We start from the raw sequence: 13,477 nt of genomic DNA on the forward strand, positions 1-13,477 counted from the left end.
ATGACATCAGCCTCTGTCTATTTTCCGCTTTTAATTAATGTGCTGGGAAGACAGAGGGGCCGGGGCTCTGTCCGTGGGGAGGGGACGGGCGGGGGTGGGGCGGGTGGAATTCGCCGGCCGCTCTGCTCCCGGCGCGGTCAGCTGAGCCCCGGCGCGCAGACATCCTTTGATTAAGGAGGGTATTTCGGGGAGTGCAGGCTGTGCAGAAGATCACGGCTGTGCCCTGTGGTGCTGTCAGCAGTGACAGATCCCAGATGGGGCCGCTACTGTATGGCAGATTGAGTTTCTCAGCAGAAAACTCACCCTCCCTCCTAAACGTCTTCAAAAACCTTCTCCAGATACTCCAGGTCGCTTTGTGTGAAACTGAAAAAGTCCAACCCCACAGTTGGTTTCGCGTGCGTGCCTGTAGCTTAGGCTCCCCCCGCCCCCCGCTTCTTTTTTCTCTGCACTTCCTTCTCCACTGAGCACCTTCGACCCGAAGGGCTACCCGGCTGCTAAGAGCGCAGACCTGGCGAGCCTGGTGGTTCCCGTTCGCCCGGCCCAGCGCCGCGCCGTCGACTCAGCACCAAGGGGCCCCGAAGGCAATCCGGTGGGTAGGGGCGCGGCGTCTGAAACTTGGGGGCAACTCGGAGCGCCCCAGGCAGCCGGGGTGGACGGCACGGGGAGAGCTGGGGGGCGGGGGGCGCGAGGATTGAACCTTAGGAGGAAGCGGAGAGCAACCGGCCTGGCCCCCTGCTTGCCTTGCCCATTTTCCCTGGCGGAGCGCCGTCCCGCCAGCCCCGGCAATTTCAGGGGCCGCGCCAAGCCCGGGAAGGGGGCGGGGGCTGCCTCCGGGACCGGGAAGGGCGTGCAGGCCGCCTCGCGAGCCTCCGGGGCTCCGCGTGATCCGGCGTGGGGAGATGGGGCGGCGGAAGCTGGACTGGGGCATCTCGCAGGTGAGAGGGGGCGCAGCGAGTCCCAGCTTTCCACGCAATCTACATCCGCCCACTTGAGAGCGGCCGGCTGCAGGTCCGCGCCCCAAGTTTCGCATTCCAGGACACGCTTCGGGTTGGAAGCTCCATTGCAGAAACATTTGGACTTATGTTAAACCTTTATTTAAAAATTAAACAGCCCCGTCCCTACCTCCTCGGAGGCGATGGAGATTCCTAGCCCGGTGCCGGCCCCTCCCGAGGGTGCCTAGGCCTGGAGAGGGGGTGAACGGCGGAGCGGGGCGCGCGCGGCAACCGATTCTGCTCGGATTTCTAGACCCCACCCATCCCTACCCCACGATCCTCTTAACTGGGGCACTCGGCGTGTTCCCACGGGCCTGGGCCGGGGGCGAAAGAGAGAAAAGGAAGGAAGAACAGAGACCTGGAGAGAACGAGTTTTGCTTTAATTTAAAGATAAGACACTGGTCTCTCCATCAAAATACCCATGCAGCCGCCTCCACCAACTCCCACACCACCCCTCCCAGCTTGGAGAGCCTCAGTTTGGCTTTCAAAAGAGTCTCTATGGAACCGAGAGAGGAGCTAAAAATACCGCAGACGCGAGGCCCAAGGTGCTGGGGGTGGGGGAGAGCTGACGGCCACCCCCAGCCCCGGCCTGCCCTGAAGGGACCGCCCCCTGCACCTCGAGGGCCCGGCAGCCTCAGGGCGAGTTTCTCCTTGTCTTTGCGCCCTGACCCGGGCCTTCTGTAGCCAAGCCTTCGGGTCCAATCTCTGGTAAAACCAGATGCCACGCTTTTCACGCTCTCCATTCTGCCCTCTCTGCAGACTCAATCTGAGAAAGCAGAGAGGTAGGACCACTAGATCCTATTTTACGTCAACAATAACCCGGTCTCGCAGGGTCCCGCCACACTGCAGTTGTTTGCAGTCCGGGGACGCAAGATGATTTGGGAGAAACCTGTGAACCCCTATTACAGCCCTCTCCCGGAAAAAAAAAAAATCTCTCAGTTATTTCCCCTACCATTCTCCCTGGTTATCAGGTAAAATCACAAAACTCTTTATACAAGAGCAAAACACACACTGAATTTCAAAACTCCCGCTCGCCCCCTTCAGAAGGCAGCTTTTATTTTCACGGCCCACGCTGGATAAAAGTGGTTTATTTGGGGTTTGTTTTTTCTTGTACCCACATGCCCTGTAAAAGTTTTCAGTGCACGGGGCCCGGCCCCCCCCCCCCCCCACCGCCGCTCTGATGACCGCAGGGCCTTGTTTCCAGACTGCAGCCCCAGCCACTTGGTTTTTAAGTCCTCGCCTGGAGCCGAGGTGTAATTGCGACCCCGCCCGATCCGCGAGCCTCCCGGGGGGACGTTTGGCCGGGCCTGCGCTGGGGCCGGGACCTCCCAAGTGGCGGACCTTGGAGCCGGGAGCCGCGCGACCCTCTCCCTCCCGCCTCCTCCCTCCCTCCCTCCCCTGCGGACTCTGCTCCTTTTCTCCGGGTCTCCATCCAGCTTGCCCGTGCCGCGGGCGCACAGCATTGTCTCTTCCCCTCCACTGTTTTTGGTTTTCTCTTGCCCTCTCTAGCATCTTTTTACCGCTCTCTCCATCGCCTTCACGTTGAAATCCCAGGCCCAGAGAAGCAGAGCGGGGCTTTGTCGGAATCTGGAGAAACCAACTGAGAGCCTCTGGCCCGGCGGGCGCCGCGGCGGAGGCGCAACCGGGCGCGCTTCTGCGTAACGTCAGCGCGCGGGGTAATTTACCTTCCCCGGGCGTCTGTCAATATGACTAATTTCCACAGGGGTCAAAAAGCCTTTCTCCGGCAGTCCATCTTGGAACGCTCTCTTACGCAGCAGACCGGGTTAGTTGTTTTGTTTCCAGCCCTAGAAATAAATACTCTTGGGGGCGTTCCTGACTGGGGAGCCCGAGAGTAGCAGAGGAATATATACACGGTGTCAATTAAAGGCAGTTTTCCTTGAACTACGAACTGTGATTGGGCTTAAACGACAGCGACCTGCTAGCCTTTTAGTTCACATTACCTAACTCGTCCTTGATACCAGTGCTTTCTTTAGAAACAGGAAATCAAAAAAAGAGGGAAATAATTATTGCTCCAGTTTCCTTCTGTTGCGTGTAGATCCCTATTGAAACATTTTCTCCGCGTTTCGGGGTGTGATTTAAACAGAGTATGCGCTCGTGGCTTGCTAATCTGGCCTAGACAGACGATATATCATCCAGGTGGCATTTTACAATAATTTCAAAACTGGTACCAACTTCTAAGTGTGAAATCAGTGCTGCGGATTTAATTCTCCGGGACTCGATATAGGCGGTGAACTGATGCTGGTTGCGTAACTCCGACTCACTTGGAGAAATAGACTGAAAGAAGCCAAAGTGGCCGTCGGCGACGGGCGATTCCCGTCTGCAGAGCCCTCTCCTGTCTGGAGCAGGGCACCTTGTCGCAGTCCCTGGGGGAGGTAAACCTCTCCAACCCGGTCCAGCGGGAAGTGAAAGTCGCCAGAAAACCCCTTTCCCTCCCTCCTAGGCTCTGGCCCTGAGGCCCCAACAAGTAAACTTCACCGAGTTAAAATTTTAACAAACTCTCTTGAAAAGGCAGGTCATTTCCCCCACCCCTCTGTGGCCTGTGGTGAGTAAATGCTTGGACCTTGGGCAGTTAGAAGATTCGGTGGACCCACCGGAAACTAAGAACTAAGAAAGCGAAGCAGCAGAGAGGAAGCGTCTCCAACGGCTGCCTCCACTCGCGGTTCCTGACCTCCGCTCGCAGGAGCGCGTGGCACGGAGCCCCACGCCGGGACCCCGCCTCCCCCCCAAGACCCCGCTCATCCGCGCGCGCGCGCGCACACACACACCTTCTGCCTCTCTCTCATCTGCTGGTGCATTTATGACCTAATGAAAGTATATCCTTTAGGGAAAAGACTGTCTATTAAAACGTGAAATATGAAGAACCCGTTTGGATATTCCCACTGCCAGCCAGACCTGAGATTGAAGGGGTTTTTTTTAGCACAAATACCTTGACTCCTTTTGTTGCTTCCATAATCACTCTGCTATTTTAAACTAAATGTTGAGACTTTGTTCCAAGTGACCTCGGCTCATTCCCTGTGGAAGGAGGAAAAGTCTCCAGCCTGAAGATATATCTTCATTTGGGGGAAGGCCTGCCTGGGAGGGGGGAGGGGGAGGGGGGGAGAATTGTACTTTCTATCCCTTGTCATCTTTGGAAAACCCTGGCTCCATATGTTCCAACGGCCGCAAACAGCTGGGGAAACCAAGGACTCTTTCAACTCCCTCCCCTTCCTTCCTGCCCTACCTTTTCCCCCAAATACCACCTTTGGGGGGGGTCTCAAAAACATCGCCCTGCTCTTTTTCCTAGTCCCTCTTCAGAAATCTCTCCCATTTTTCGATATAACCGACTTCCTCCTTAGAAATCACATAGTTAACCACCTGTTTTCGTGGGGAAAAGAGGGTCCGATTTTGTGTTTGGGGGAGGATTGTCTATTAACACGAGTGGGTAGAACGAAGATAATGCCCCTTGTGATTTTCCGTATACCATACCTTTACATAAAAGTTTTTTGAAGTCCCTTTCATTTTGCAATTGACCTTTGCCACAGGAATGGTTTAAGTTGTTTACTAGCGGGAGTTAATGCCACCAGAAAAACTGCAGGTGGTGTAAACTCTAGTGTGAGCTGATGGGATGGGCCCCCAGTGGGCGTGGAGTTATTTGCATATTTAAAATTTTTTATTGAAGTATAGTTGATTTACAGTGTTATGTTAATTTCTGCTGTACAGCAAAGTGAGTCAGTTATACATATATATTCTTTTTCATATTCTTTTCCATTATGGTTTATCACAGGATATTGAATAGCGTTCCCTGTGCTATACAGTAGGATCTTGTTGTTTATCCATATTTGCATATTTTTTAAAGAGCAAGGCAGTCTAACTTAAAGGTTTTTTTGGCATCCAGGGACCATTTAATGATCTGGGGGTGGAGTGGGTTGATTGTTCAACTCACTGCTTAGTTGATCCATTAGTTTCTGAGTTAACATCACTAAGGGAATTTTTACTTTCTTTTTGATTTAGGCTTCCTGAGTAGAATTTGCCTAACAAGAACTTTTGCATCTGGTTAAAGCCTAGGGAAATGGGCAGATGTCCTAGGGTGAAGTGTTCAGCCCACCCTGAGAGGGGTAAGGCAGAAGTAGGCTGACAGGCAGCCATTTCTAGGGAAGGGTCTTGTCCTCCTTTACAAGAAATTGTCCATTTTCAAGCATCTATTAGGAAGCGTCAATCTTTCTTCTTCAGTTGTGTTCTAGCTCAGCCTTTCCACCTAGGATTGAGGGTTTGGCCAGTCCTGCAAGTCAGTGTTGCTAGTAACCTGGCTTAACTGGAGGGGCAAATGGCTTTCAATTGGCAAATATTCCCATCTGAGAACAGGAGAGGAGTAGTGTACATTCTGCCTCGCCTAAAGTTTTATATTTCTGCGTTAAAATATTATTTTCTAGTCAGATTTCCAACCTGTGACCCATTGAGCAAAAGAGAAAGTTTTATTACATGTTTTTCAATCCCATATTCTCCATAGATGGCCTCTAGATCCTCCTTCTCAAGGTGTGATATCATGTCTAAGTGTACTCAACACCTAATGTCTCTCATATATATCCTGATCAGTTGATTTCTCATGAATTCGCAGTACATTCTCATGGTTCAAAAATATACAAAATGTCTGTGTGAATAGCCTTTCTCTGTCTGTCCAGTTTCTTTCTCATTGTTATTAATTTCTTGCATATTCCTGCAGAGCTTCCTAATGCATAGAAAGCAAATAGGAATAGAATTGCTATGGGTCTGGAAGGCTGCAAGTTACTCCATTTGTATCTGTTCTGCTGATCAGGAGGGATTGGGGGATGGGGGCAGATCCCTGGAAGCTTTGAAGAACTTGAAGAGGCTCAAATCTGGTTAGGGTGTGAGATGCCTCCCAATTGCAATTTTAAAATAGATGGGAAAGGGAAGACAGGGCACATGCAGAACAAATGATCCCTAAGGCTCCAAACTGGATTGTCTTTTCTCTGTTGCTGAATCCAGAGAGTAAGGCAAAGGGGAAGAAGGAAAGGAAGAAAAGCAAGCAGAAAGAGTGAGGTTATCAAATTTAGAACTGTAGGAATGTGGCTTCTCCTTTTTTGGTGGGTCCCCAAATGTGACACACACACCCCCAGTCAAATTTAAAAGGACTAAATTGTTACGCACCAAGGAAATCACAAGTAAATTTCTTCCTACTTTCAGAGAGGTTTTGCCATGTTCTAGCCTGTAGATATTTTGTATGGGTTATAAATGCAGGGGAGGGTGGCGGGGGAGTGATTGGGAAATGCACCTGTGTTTTAAAACAGCTGAGCTAAATCCTGCAGTGTAATAAGTTAGTATATGTAGACTTGATAGACCTCAGGCATTTTGTCCTTTACAATTCAACGAGACAGAAATAAAGCCAGGGTTAATTGCTCCCTATACACAGCAGATGGCACCTCCAGTTACATCAGTTTTATCAGGGCAGTTCTCAGAGAGGCCAAGTGGTCTTGCTGCCCAACAGTGACTGACCCTGACCATCGTCTATCTAGGAGTCAGATGCAGATGGAGAAGAAGACATGCCTTGTAGGAAAAGTGCGATGCATAGGGGCCCCTGCCAGAGATGGGGCCAGTTCGGCTATCTGGGGTGTTCTGTGACTTCTTGGTACCTGGCCAGAATTGCAGTTGCTAAATTGGCTCAAGCCCACACTCCTCCTCACCATGCCTTCCCTTATCCTTGTCAGTGGGGTTGAAAGCATTTATAGCTATTACTGTGAGTGTGTGTGTGTGTGTGTGTGTGTGTTCAGGGACAGGCTTGCTAAGTATCCACGCCTTCCATTAATGCCAAAAATCTCTCTTCTTTCACTTTGGGATTCTCCCTGCCCCTCTCTCATAGTAATACTAGATGCAATAATAACAATAAAAGCTCACTGCTGATTCTCTTTTCCTCCTCTGAACAGATTCCTGCCTGTCCCTCTTAGGGACCCACTGGCAGGTTTTAGCCTTAGTTACTGTGGTTAAGCCACCTGCTGCAGGAGGTTAGCTTTCAGATCACCCACTGAGTTCAAATGATGTACTGGTAGGACCAAAGGGCATTGGTAGGCGAAAAGGAACCCAAACCCCTGCCCTCTACAGCTCTGGAGCTGTTCATCAGACTGGAATCCTAAGGCTCACATAACTCTATTTAATGTGTGCATATGTTGGCCAGCCTCTTGACCAGTTTTATGAGGTTTCACTGGCGGTGCTTGAATCGGCAGGTCAGATGAGGATTAAGCGTCCTAATGAGTCATGTGACCATAAGTGGTCTTGGATGGCAGCTGTGATCAGGAGACCTACCCCTGGTGTTCTCCACCCTGAGGCTCTTTTCATGCCTGCAGGGAAGGCTGGTCTGGGAAGGCCAAAGAGGGCACTGGCAGAAGTTTAAAATGTCCTGCTCTTCTTGACACAGGACATTATTGGAATATGTGTGTGTATGTATTTTATATATATATATATGTATCTTCAATCGTTCAGAAATACAGAAGAAAAGTTTTGTCTTAACAGTATAGCATTTAAGAGTGGAAATGGGTCTTGGGAGTTCTAACCCCTTCTTTACAGATGAGAAGACTCAGACTCAATCATGCTCCTGGTTCCTGGCCAGCATGTGCCACTAATGAGTGAAACTGGGGGTGGTGGATTCCTCTGCTCTCCTTAGATAGTTCTTTCCAGGTATCTCTCCTTTAAGAAAGATGAAGGTATAAATAAGGAGGAGATGGCGGTAGGAAAAGTTTTGAAGAAAAAAGAAAAATGATGTAGAGGACCAGGCGGGAAGAAAGGTTGCCAGAGAAATGATAATCTGGGGGTGGGTTACTGGAGGCCTATCTTCGTATTTCCTGAAAGTCTTTACTGGACTCCAAGACAGCTGTTAGAGGCTGATGTTTTCACAACACAGATACTTTGTCGTGTGTGTGTCTGTGTGTGTGTCTGTGTGTGTGTGTGTCTGTGTTTAAGCCAGTCCAGGAGAAGAAATTCTTCTCTCTTGGGAAAAAAGAGGGAGTGATGTTTCCAAAAGCGAAGCAGCTCTCATCAAAAGCGCTGGTGGATCTGGTGACAACACGGACACGCGATTCCCTTAGAGCCTGGAAGTTGTCAGGCGGGTACTGGGCTCCTGGCGGCTGCATGCCTGGGCCGGAGAAGGGCTGTGGTCGGGCCAGGGGACTAGTAACGATTCGTAGGGAATCGCAGAGGAAGGGAGGCTGGTCGATCACTGCGACAGAGAAAGGCGAGGTGGGGGAGAGGAGAGCGCGGGAGGAGAGACATGGCGCGGTCACGAAACAGGGAACCGGGCTGCTGGATTCTACAGGGAAACAGTCCACCCGCACCGCCGCCAGATGCGGTCCGCTGTCCCGGCTGAAGATTCTGTTCGGGCTCCTCTCTGCGTGGTGGAACCAAGAGGTGGCTCTTGGTTTTGCCCACATTCACGCTTTTAAAAATATTCTTTCATTCTCTGGACGTGGGTCTCGGTGGGGTCTGAGGCTGGAGGCAGTCCGGTCGGATACTGAGGGTCCTTGGGAGCCATGGGCGGTCCTTCCTAAAGCCTCAGAAACAGAACCGGACAAAATGAAAAATCAGCAGGGAAACTAAACAGTGCCCACAAGCCATCCTTCCAGGGCTGGGGAGCAGTGTTCAGGGCTCAGAGCTCAGGTCCGAAATCCGAATAAATGGAGCCCGGTCTTGGATTACGCCCCGGGGACAGCATTTTAATGTAAAGGTAAAATATGCTTGCCATAGTCACTTGCGGGCCCTGAAGCACCACTAGAATCTCCGTTTAATTAAGCGGGCAGGAGAGGAGAATTACCAGCTAATTAAATCCAAGCCTATTTGTAATTCTCCCTCCGCTGCTGCCGACTTCAGCATGCGAAATTACTTGTTAAACGTGCCTGCATACGAATTTTTAAAACACAGGTGAAAACTAAAGGAGAAACTAGGTGACCAGGGGCGGAGGAGAAAGAAGAAAAGAATAAAAAGAAAGAAAGAAGGACGGAGAGAGACGCAGGCCTCAGGGCCGAGTCAGGGGCAGCGGGCGGCCTCGGCCCGCGCTCTGAGTTGGGCCACGAATGAAGCCGTTTCCTCTCTTTCCAGAAGTTTCGACTCCTCCTCTCCTCCCGGCCGAGCTGCTCGCAGCTCGCGGACTTCGGCCCGAGCAGAGCCCAGGAGCTCGGAGCAGGCCCAGCGCCCCAGGCCCGCGCGCCGGCCGGGAGCGGTTCCGGGGGCCGCCGGGGAGGAAGTGAGCTCACGGGGGAGGCAGGCCCGCGGCGCGGCGCCGGGAGGCTTGGGGAGACCGGGGAGGAGGCCGGGGCCGCGGGACTCGACTCGCTCTCGGCCGCGCACTCGCTGCTTCGCGGCCGCGGGAGGGAGCGCGCGGGGCGGCACTCGCGAGGCTCAGGCTTCCAGGACAGAACCGGGAGGCTGGGGCCCGGCGAGCTCCGGGTTCCCGGGGGCGCGGCCCCGGCCCAGCTGCCCCACCCTCCCGCCGCGTGAGCGCGCCCCTGGCCCTCCAGCGCGCACCCGTCCGCCCGTGCCCGCGTCCACCTCCCCTCCGCCTGCGTCCGCGCCCCTGCCAACGCCGTGTGCTGGAGTTCGGGTTTACCCTCCGAGCGTGGAGCTGTTTGCAGGAGCTAACCAGGGCGACCGCGGCCACCCCCTCGTGAATACGCTCAGTCCTCGTGCTTCAGAATAGTGAGCTGCGGGTCTGTCTCCAAACCTGTACCGTCTGCCACCGCCCGCGCCGTCACCCCGCGGCTCCGCTGCAGTCCTGCCCGGGAAAGGTTGACAGAGCGAGGCTGGCTGTCTCGCCCGGCACGAGGCCCCGAGAGCAGAAAACAGGAGCGAGCGGTACGAGCGTTTCCAAACTGACGAGGCGCCTGACGACGCAGGGGCACCTGCCCAAAGGGAGCCTTCGCACCTCGGCTTCCCGGGCCGCGATGCTGCTCCAGCCAGACCGGTCGCGTTGCGTCGGTCCGGAACCCGGGTCGGGGCGGGGGGAGGGGGTGTAGCTCTAGGCCCTGCGGGCAGACCCCGGCCCCGGGCTTTCTCCAGGCCTTGCTGGAGGGCCCTGCCCTCGCCCGAGGAGAAGGTGCCTGGGCGCCGACGCCGCGCGAGGGCTCGGCCCGTGGCATGGCTCCGGGTGAGGCCGGCCCGTGGTTCGGGCGTCAGACGGTTAGGGATTGGGGAGGCCTGTGAGCTGGGAGAGTACGAAGGCCTCTGTGGATCGGGCGTGGGGCTTATGGTCAGACCGCGAGGACGGGTCCTTGTCTGCAGGGCACCGTGTGGGAACGCTGGTCGGGTTTATGTGCTCTTGATCTGGAATCGATTGGAGAAATTTGCATCAAGTAGGACCTCGCCTTTTCACCTCCTGCAGAAAGCACCCGCATACCTCCTGGCATCTCTACCCAGTGGATGGATAGGTTGTCTCATAAAATAAGTAAAATCTTGTTTACTAACCTAACCTATGGTTATCTATTTGAAAACTCCAAGTCTTCCTCCGTACATTTAGGGCGGAGGTAGTGAAGCCGTCCTGTGTCAACCTGGGCAGTCAGGAGCCGGGAGCTTTACCCAGGTTTCGCGGGGGTGCTGTCAGCTTGCCCTCCCCCGGCCCCTCCCGACGTCTCGATGCGCGCCCCACCCCCGCTCCGGTCCCTACTCCCTCCCCCCAAGTCCCCTTTGCGGTCCCTGCCCGCAGCAGTGCCTCCTGGCGCCACGTGTGGGGCAGCCGAGACTCTGGGCCTTGCAGGCCAGGCCGCAGAGGGGCCTCGCTGCCTGCTTTGGAAACTCTCCGTTTTCCCACAGTATTTCACATTCATATTACTTTTCACACCCTGTTAGGCAGTGATAGCACTGAGCCGGCTAGATACTTCCATGCACCGAGCCAGGCCTCCCAGGACCACGGCCTTCATCGGGCTTCTCCTGGTGATGGGGACGATGCCGGCTCTCTCAGCGTGGGGCCTCGTTGGCTTCCTTCTTCTCTCCTCTTCTGGGATCTATCTCCAGACCCCGGGAAGGCGGTGCCGGTGGTGGCCCCTGGGTAGGGGCGCACAGGTGTGGAGGAGGTCTTAACCCTGGCCTTCCAGCGGGGTGGAGGGAGCGGTTGTGGGAACAGAAAGGCTGCGGGGACTGTCCCGACTTTTGGTAAATTATGTGCGACTAGACGGGCGATTTTTCAGTGAACAAGGCCTTGCTCCGGGCCTCCAGCAAGTCAAGAAGAAGGACCTGGCCTGCATCGTAAGTCCTGCCTTCCCTGCAGGAGCACCCGGCCCAAGGCGTAGCATCTGGGCACTGAGGGGCCCGGGGTAGAGGAGTTAGAGCCAAGCGCCCAGGCAGGAGAGCTTCAGAGCAGAGGAGAAAGCAAGTCAGGCTGGCGTGGGAGCCACAGCTCCCCGCAACAGGAGTCGCCAGCTCTTTGGCTGTTGAGTGGACTCTGGAGTGGCACGCGCTCCCCGACAAAGGGCTGAAGGGGTCTCAGAGTCCGGTTTCAGTGCACTGGACCCTCATTGGTGCGGTGGAGACCGTGGTCCCGGGCCTCTCCTGAGCCTGGGTTCCTAGAGGGCGCTGCGGAGCCGGGAGAGGCCCGGGTTTGCCACCTGAGCAGGGCTGAGGCCGGTGGCCCTGGGGCTTCAATCTGAAAAGTTAGGGGAAGGTAAGAGTGATTCTCTGCTGCTCCTCCAGGACCCCACCTCAGTTCTTCCATCAAGGGGGGTAATGAAATCCGCCTGCCCTCTACCTGGGGAGATGGGGTGGGTGGGGTGAGGGGAGGAACTAACTTCTAAGGAGAGCCTGTTATGTGTGGAGCGTTTTGCAGGCTGCATGTTGTTTAATCTTCACAAACTGTAAGAGGAGTATTTCCAAACCCTGTGTGACTGCAAGGAAGCTGAGGTGCAGAGAGGAGGGCCCTGGCCAGAGCCACAGATCTGTGCCTGCAGACAAACTCCAGGCCCCCTCACTACCATTCTGTGCTTCTAGCAATGTCCTGGGAGCTGATGACACACTGAGGGGTCCTGCAGCCTGGGCCAGGTCTCCTGGTGACCTTGAGAGGGAGTTGAGCTGCCTTCCATGAGCCTCTAACATGCACTCCTAGAGGGTGATTGAGGCCATGGGAACTTCGGGAGCAGGGACTCGAAGCTTTGGGCACTGTACAAGCTGTAGTGCCTTTATACCTATTCCTCCAAAATACCCATGAAAGCCAGTTACCAGACTCTCTTACTCAGCCAGGGGAGCCCAGAGTCCACCACACGTGTCCCTCAGTGTCACTTTTCTTGCCCCACCACACTGGCATTGAGAAGATTTAAACTCAAATTCACTGGACTTGTTTCTGCTCTACCGCTAATATCTCAACTGAATCCAGAGCTCTCCCCTTCAGCCTGGGGAGGCCTGGGAAGGGATTAACACGGTTCCTAACTTCCAAGGGCCACCTCTGCCCTTTCTCCACTTGTCAGGGCCAGAGGTTAGAGTCTGTCCAGCAAGTAAAAGGGACCACCCACCCCTAGGCTGGGGGAAGGACTGAGTGTGGGGCTCTGGAAACCCACGTGTCAACTTTTGGCAGCGAAACCCCAGGAGCTCCACCTCCCAAACATTGTTATTTGCGTCCCTCCACCTCCCAGCACTCGTTCAGTAGTTGCCTCGTGGTGTCCTGGACTCCCCTTTCGTCTGCAGAGAGGCGGTCTGGTGACTGCTTGAGAAAATGCCTAGATTTTGGATTTGAGGCATTTGTGTGGAAGGTAGGATGAGAGAGTGAGAGAGAACAGGCAAAGCCAGAAGGCAAGGAAGGAGAGTGTGCGGCCTGTGGCGGGAGGCAACTGTGGATTGGGAGTTGCTTAGGCAAGCGTTTTTTTCTGTTTCCTCTTCTCCTACAAAGACAGTCCCAGCCCAGATCCTCTCCATCCTCTATTTACTTTCTCCTTTCCCTCTTTCTTTACTCTCCTGGTGCTGAGCCTGGGCAAGAAGAATGATGGAGCAGGAGCCCACATCGTTCTCTTTAGGGCAGTCCGCTGCACAGAGTAGCGACTCCAGGTGGCACTGAGGACAAATTGTTTTAAAGGGTCCCTGCAGCCATACGCATCCCTGTTGAGCCCTCTCTTCCCTTTGGGCATGGAGGGGAAGTTCTGGGGCAGTTCCTGAAGTTCTGGTTAATCTAAGAGCTATGGACCATCATTTCCCCTGGAGCACTGTTCCAAGCTTGGAGGCAGCTAAATGAGTGGTCCTTATTTTTTAACCCTGCAGGGTGTATTAATTCATTTTACAGTCATGGGGGGAGTGGGGGAGAGGGAGTGACTATGATGATTTCCTAAACGCCAAGTAGTAACTAGCCCCTCTAGCCCACCATTTTGTTTAATAAACAATGATTGATGATCTGACTCTGGTGACAAGGCTGATAGACAAGTACAAACCAAGTTAGAAAGCCGCAGTGCGCTGGTGTATTTCTCCTCTATCATCCTCTGCTATAGATTCTGCCCCTACTTGGGCTGGTGGGC

At 54.0% G+C, this 13,477-nt stretch overlaps 1 protein-coding gene across 2 annotated transcripts in view; it reads left to right on the forward strand.

The window, feature by feature from the left end:
* Positions 1-215: 215 nt before the first annotated feature.
* Positions 216-13,477, forward strand: part of LOC309664075 (uncharacterized protein) — a 106,104-nt gene continuing 92,842 nt past the window's right edge. Inside the window, exon 1 of one of the 2 annotated variants that reach the window (XR_014265562.1) lies at positions 216-589. The gene's annotated coding sequence lies outside the window, so the exon portion shown is untranslated. Of the gene's footprint in view, positions 590-9,267; positions 9,846-13,477 lie in introns of those variants that run through there. The other variant, XR_014265563.1, reaches the window with a different exon arrangement.

Source organism: Balaenoptera physalus, assembly GCF_965194825.1.
Source record: "Balaenoptera physalus genome assembly, chromosome: 7".
NCBI classification, from domain to species: domain Eukaryota; kingdom Metazoa; phylum Chordata; class Mammalia; order Artiodactyla; family Balaenopteridae; genus Balaenoptera; species Balaenoptera physalus.